Raw genomic sequence first — 7,460 nt, forward strand, 5'->3', positions numbered from 1 at the left:
GCACCAGAAGCTGAATCCCAGCCTTTAAAGGGGGGAGCAAAGCGGTATCAGCAGGCCTGGAGAGTCGGGGCCCGGGAATGGCTACCTTCACCCGGAGACCCGATGCCTTCCTGACGAGCGCCGGGTTCCTGAGAGCCGGGAAGATGCGCAGCTGCTGATGCGCGTCCTCTCCTTCCTGGACGCGCTCACTGAGGAGGACCTGCTGACTGGAGCACTGCTTCCTGCAGACTGAGGCTGTTCCAGCATATGCGGAGCTCCCGGCCTATGGAGGTGGAGGAGAGGAGTCTGTGGGCTGGGAGCAACGTTGTTCTAAAGCACTCCCCCCTCCTAGCATGGCTTCCCTGCAGGACATATCTGACATGCTGGAGAGACCGCATTCCCTATCAATCTGTGTATCAGCACCATGTCAGAGGATCTGCAGGCCTGAGGAGGACAGGGTGAGTAAGCACTCGTGCCCTTGTCATCATACTCTACTCAGCCAGCCATTACTCACTTGACGACAAGCATGTAAACCCCATGGCAACAAGAATGTAACCACCATGACAATGAGCATGTAAACCCCATGGCAATGAGCATGTAAACCCCATGGCAATGAGCATGTAACCCCCATAGCAAGGCGCATGTAACCCCCATGGCAATGAGCATGTATCCCCCATGGTAACGAGCATTTAAACCCCATATAAACAAGCATTTAGGACGGTAAGTCCTACTAGAGGCATTCTTTTTAAGCAACAATAGTGGCGGCATTATGCATTTACACCGCACTGCAGGGAGCATTATGGTTTTAGTGTCACTAAAATTCCATGAAGGGGCCCAAAATGTATTATTGCACTGCCACTGGGAGAAGATGCAGAAAGCTGCATCATTTGCCAAGACGAAGCTGCTCTGCAAAGCTCATATTGGCTAGCGGTGTGCGAGCAGTGCACTGACTGATTGTGTGATTGTTACTTTATATTGTTTTACCTAGGGTATCTCCCCTGCAGCCCTTGTGAGGGTAGCAGAAGACTAATGGGGCATACACACGGGGCGATTTCAGCCCCTTTTCTAAACAATCTGACTAGATCGCTAATGGTGTGTACACACGGGGCGATATGGCTTCTGATGTTGAAGATATAGTCAACATCGGAAGCCATATTGCATGCTGATCGAATGCTTTTTTAGGGCTTGCGAGCACGATGCGCGCTACCGTGTGAGCACAAATCGGCAGCCAGATAGAGAGGGCAGCCAAGACTATAGACTAGCGCAGATCTGCACTATATAGTCTAAATTGTGCCCATCCATGCATGTCGTGCGATGCGAGTCCTGATGCAATCTGATCACATTGGGACTCGCATAGCATGGCAATCGCCCCCGTGTGTACACACCATTAGAAAAGGAGCACGGATTGCTCCATGTGTATGCCCTGTAGCGATGGCGATGCGCGGTCCCACACGTTATTATCGCCTGAAAAGTAAGCGAGTGTTTGCACTGGCTTTTCTACATCAAGTGGGGCTTTGCCTATAAAAACAATAGGCAAAGCCCCACTCAGCACAGAGCATTGCGGGTGTACTGCTATGTGTGCTGAGCGATCATGCTGAAGATTGTTGTTCAGCGTTCTGGCACCATCGGCCCATGTGTTTATACTTATATAGTGTGTGCGTATTACAACATCTAGTCACAGCTGCCTGCTTGATAAACACGTGGTTGCCAGGCACTTATTATATGAAAACAGTTATCCCTCTATGACCGCAGCTCTCCACTAAATGTGGGATTTTGTCAGGAGAAGATGGTGTTTCTATATTATCTGACATATCTAGTTCTATATTATCTGACAGTATAAATAACCTAAATAATTTATCAGTTATATAAATTATAATATTGTGCCACAACCGGGTCATATATAAAAAAATATATCTGGTATTAGGACCACATGAATCCATAATATACCAATTGTGGCTCCACAACCCTATTATGTTCATCAGTTCCCACACATAGGTGGTACTGTTACCATTTTAATAAGATACAAACTATAAATCGATCTGAGGTGAAATTTTATAACTAACGACTGCATCAAAGTTTCCTGTGATAAGCCTGTGTAGTGCTCTATATACACACCGGCTGTCTTTCTGTGAGACTTTTGACACATTAATAATAACAATTACTAATAATTAATGTACAGTTTATAATGTCATAGCAGTTTATATATAAAGACTCAAATACACACAGTAAGATACGAATAAGATGATAGTGTCAGCCTTTATTAGAATAAGTGCATAGACACCGATTACAGAGCGCTGCCTATTTGCCACCTATTTTTAATACACCTTATTTATTTTTTCATTTCTACTTCTACAGTAAATCACTATTGTTTTCTTTTATATACAGTACTTCACAGTTTTATTCTATTGTAATAGGTGCACCATGCACAGGACAGCTTTTCTTATTCTATACTTTCTCTGAATAATTTTTGCCTAGTGGTATCACACCTCTGCATTACAATGGCCTTATAGGCATGTACAACAAATAGGACGTCCTCTGTAATGACATACCATGTCTTGTGCAATTGGCACCACCTCTCTTTCTTTTCCAAGAAACCACTGGCAGCAAGTAATTAGAATCCTTACTGTGGGGCATAATTTGCAAGGGGCATTTTTGTGTGTGGGACATACAGTAAAAAGGTGTCAGTGGCATAACTGTGTGTGGCATAATGTGCAAATAGGCATTACGGTGTGGTGTCATTGGCATTACATGGGCCTGTCTGATCCTACATTTAGTATGTTGTTATGTGTACGTCACTGTGCCAGGAAACTGGAATTAACCATCTCCACAAAATAATAAATTACTTGTATTACTTTCTATGGTGCATCATAACTACATCTATCCAGACTTCTGGTAGTGTCTTCTTGAAGAGGGATAAATAAGGCTATATGAAGAGACGTACACAAACACAATGGTTTTGGTTACCTCTGTCAAGGTTCCAATTTTCTAACTGCAAATGTTTTAGGTATTTACATGAATCAGATCTAGGTCTAACACTAGAAATATTGGCACTATAGCAAAATCGATCTTATAACCACTTTTCCCCATTATTAACCCATTCACACTGCACAGCAACATAGCAACGAACCGTGCGGCCTGTGCTCCATCACACTGACGTGCTCCCCCACCGTGCTGCCTGCGCTCTGTCACACTGACGTGCTCCCCCACCGTGCGGCCTGCGCTCTGTCACACTGATGTGGTCCCTCACCGTGCAGCCTGCGCTCTGTCACACTGATGTGCTCCCTATCCGTGCATCCTGCACTCTATTACACTGACGTGCTCCCTCACTGTGCGGCCTGTGCTCTATCACACTGACACCCTCCCTCACCATGTGACCTGTGCTCAGTCACACTGATGTGCTCCCTCTCCGTGCATCCTGCGCTCTATCACACTGACACCCTCCCTCACCGTGCGGCCTGTGCTCTGTCACACTGATGTGCTCCCTCACCGTGCGGTCTGCACACTGTCACACTTCCTCACTGTGCGGCCTGTGTGCTATAACACTGACACACTTTGTTACCCCGTGGCCTGCTCTCTATCACACTGATGCTGTACCCTACTGTGCAGCCTGCGCTCTATCACACTAATGCTGTACCTTACTGCGCAGCCTGTGCTCTATCACACTGATGCTGTACCATAATGCGCAGCCTGCGCTGTATCACACTGATGCTGTACCTTACTGCGCAGCCTCTGCTTTATCACACTGATGCTGTAACTTACTGCACAGCCTGTGCTCTATCACACCGACGTGCACCATAAATACCCCCCCCCCTCCCACGAACCATAGCCTGACCCTCCCCGCTAGTGCCTAACACTTGTAACAAGTGGCTTAACCCTCACCCCCAGCCTAACCTACCCCACATATACAGTACATTTTATATACAGATAGATATACACACACACACATCCACTCACAGTGCTGTCTGGCTGGGTGGGCCAGAAAATTCAGCAGCCTCTTCTTCTCTCCCTCATGTGCCCAAAGCAGCAGCTGCCTGAGTTACCTGTAGCTCCGCCCCCGATCCCCATGTAGTCACGCCCCAGCCGAGTCCCATAATTATTATAGGAGGTGGTGGCCTCCTCTAGCATCCTCAAAAACGGTCAGCTGTTAGGGGGCACCCATTTTGTGAGGTCCACTTTCATTAACAGAAGCCTGAGAGGAGGAGAGTCGGGACCGCAGACAAGAGACAAGTAGCTCTGTGATCCCAGCGAACAGAGGGGCAAGGTTGATCCCGGGCTCCAGGAGCAGTGCAGTGCATGATAGCCCCGTAGAACCCCAGCGCCCACACTTAATCAGCGCCTCCCCGCGGCTGCGGGGTCTGCCCCTATTGTAACATTAGCCCCTATTGTTACACAACTGCTTCTCATCCTCCTTCCCTCATTCTTATTAAAGCTAAACTCCATCATTTTTTTCAGATGGGTTGGCTTGAGACAACTTTGTATAGGGTGAAACATACACCAACATTTTGTGAAACTTGGGAGAGTTATGTGTGTTAGGTAACCCCCACTTGGTTTTCAATTCTTAGACTGGTTTAGGTTTAGACTGTGGCCCTTTGGGACTCCGGGCTCCCGGTTGGATGTATAATTGAATATCTTGTTTAAAATAATTACACCAGGTATTCTTGGTTTATTTTTCACCATGTACTTTATTTTACTGTGATTACAAATGTGCATCAAACTATTTTTTTTAAATTTCCTATATAACGTTTCCTGGTAACATTGTATTCTGCTATAGTTCTTTATTGTACCGAACAAACCGGTACTTATGTAGTATCTGGGCTGCCGATTTTCTGATTGTATGCCTTACCTTAAGACATACAATCAGATGAGGTTCGACGCGATTTTCGGCAAAATCGCATCGAATCGCATCCGATATCGCATGCGTACTGCTAGAAGGGCAGCATTGGCAGGGAAATCATCAGAACAACCGTTGGCGATGCACTTCACAGAAATGAAACACTATGGCCCTTATTCAGATCTGATTGCAGTACAAATTTGTTTGGAAAATGGGCAAAACCATGTGCACTGAAGGTGGGGCAGATGTAACATGTGCCGTGAGAGTTAAATATGGGTGGGGTGTGTTGAAATCTAAATTGCAGTGTAAAAATAATGCAGCCAGTATTTACCATGCACAGAAACACAATAACTCACACAAATCTAACTCTCTCTGCACATGTTACATCTGCCCCACCTGCAGTGCACATGGTTTTGCCCATTTTCCAAACAAATTTGTAATGCAATCAGATCTGAATAAGGGCCATTGGGGGAAATTTACTAAGACAAATACGACAAAAAAAATCGTATTTTCATAGTAAAATATTAATTTTTTAAGCATTTTTGTCATTTGCTATGCCAAAAATACGCATATTCGTATTCGTATTTATGGCACATTCGTATTTGGTTTTACAAATACGAATGTATATGCAATCGACAGAATACGAATAGGAATCACCATTCAAAAGAATGGTGATTCCTAATTTGCTGAAAATACGTCCGGTAATTATCGGCAATTAGCGGGATACGCCCGCTAATTGCCAGCCAAATACGCCTGGAAAATACACTTCATTTTCCAGGCGTATTTGGCTTCAGCCTGCACGGATCAGTCAGATCCGTGCAGGCTGCAGTGTAAAAAAAAAAGGAATAAATAAAGGCCAGGGTCCGTAGCAATCCTTTGGGGGACCTGTGGAAGTAAATCCTAATTACCCAGGTCCTCCGGAGAAGATCGCGTCCTCTTCTGTCCGCGGTAGTCCCCGGGGTCTTCAGAAAAAGAGCGCAAGTGTCCCGGTGCCATTGCACTGACAGGAGAGATGCTAAAATTTCATCTTCAGCGCCTCTCCGCCAAATTATTCTATTGGCCTCCTAGCGGCCAATCAGGAGCTGAATCAGATCCTGATTGGCCGCTAGGCGACCAATAGAATCATTCGGAGGAGAGGCGCTGAGTTATATAGATTTTAATTCTATTTTTTACATTTTTTAGAACCAGCCCCAGCGATTTTTAGAACCAACCCCAGCTCTTTCAGCCTGGTGCTGGTTATGCCCGTGAGGGGGGACCCCACGCCGTTTTTTATTTATTTATTTTTCTATTATTTTTTAGAAAATGAACCTGCGCGGATCTGACTGATCTATGCAGACTGTCTATACAAATTCATATTAGCGGCCGTATACACGGTCGCTAATACGAATGGATACGACACTGAGAATTACAAAGCAGTCGTATTTGACTGCTTTGTAAATTCCCCTCCGGAATATACAAATTTGTATTTGGCTAAAACAGCCGTATGCATTTGTATTCATTCGTATTAAGAATACGAAAATTCTTAGCTGTTCTCCAGGATTAGCAGCCATTGCAACATTTGGGAGAAGACTTGATGTGCGCCCTACGGTGATATCTTTTGTGAGGCGAAGATGACCTAGATCTAGAACCTGTGCTTGAAGATTAGCTGGATTCTTGCATAAAAACATTCCTGTTTCCAAACCGTGTTGGAAAGCTACTGCCATGGCCTCTTAGGGTACTGTTGCCACTATTGCTGCCACCACCACGTGTTGACTGTGTCACAGTTATGGTGCTTCCATGGGTAGACTGCAAGGTAGTTGCTTCCCAGCGCCTTTTCTTCGGACTTTGACACTTGACTTACTGTGCTTGTGTGTCTTTTCCGTCGCTTGCTGCTGTAACTTATGGTGGTGGCAGCAATAGTGGCAACAGTACCAGTAAGTTGTACTAAGTGGCATAAAATTGTGCCAAGCTGAAAAATAGAAAGCAGTACTCAGCGTATCATTAACTGCTGGATTATCGTCAACTGCTGGAGTTTGTACATGAGTTAATATCTACCTCACTTAGGGGTTTATTCTAGTTCATTCTTTCTGACAAAATCCTTCTTAGATGGACAAAACCATGTGCACTGCAGGGGGGCAGATTTAACATGTGCAGAGAGAATTAGATTTGGGTGAGTTATTTTGTTTCTGTGCAGGGAAAATACTGACTGCATGATTTTACGCTTCAATATAGATCTCACTTTGAAGAAAAACCCCACCCAAATCTAATTCTCTCTGCACAAGTTACATCTGCCCCACCCGCAGTGCACATGGTTTTGTCCATCTAAGAAGGATTTTGTCAGAAAGAATGAACTAGAATAAACCCCTTAAAGAGACTTTTTCAGAACTTTTCTTTATTTTAGTGATGAGGTGTAATTTGACCCCATCCTAATGTGAATCATTCCAGATAAATATGCATATTTCAGTGATACACAGTGAGACCTAAAGTATGTAGTGCTGATCCCAGCATATGGTTGACATACAGTAGAGATCTTGATATTGATTTTGTTTAATGTGATTTTAATTTGTGTTTTATTCTTGCAGGTATCCTAATAAAATAGGATTGAGGTGCTACCAATTGGGGAATCGGATGCAGATTCTAACAAAATTGTGTTTTCTTTCAGATGCAGAAA

This window comes from Crinia signifera, chromosome 4, assembly GCF_055691185.1.
Source record: "Crinia signifera chromosome 4, ASM5569118v1, whole genome shotgun sequence".
Taxonomy (NCBI): Eukaryota; Metazoa; Chordata; class Amphibia; order Anura; family Myobatrachidae; genus Crinia; species Crinia signifera.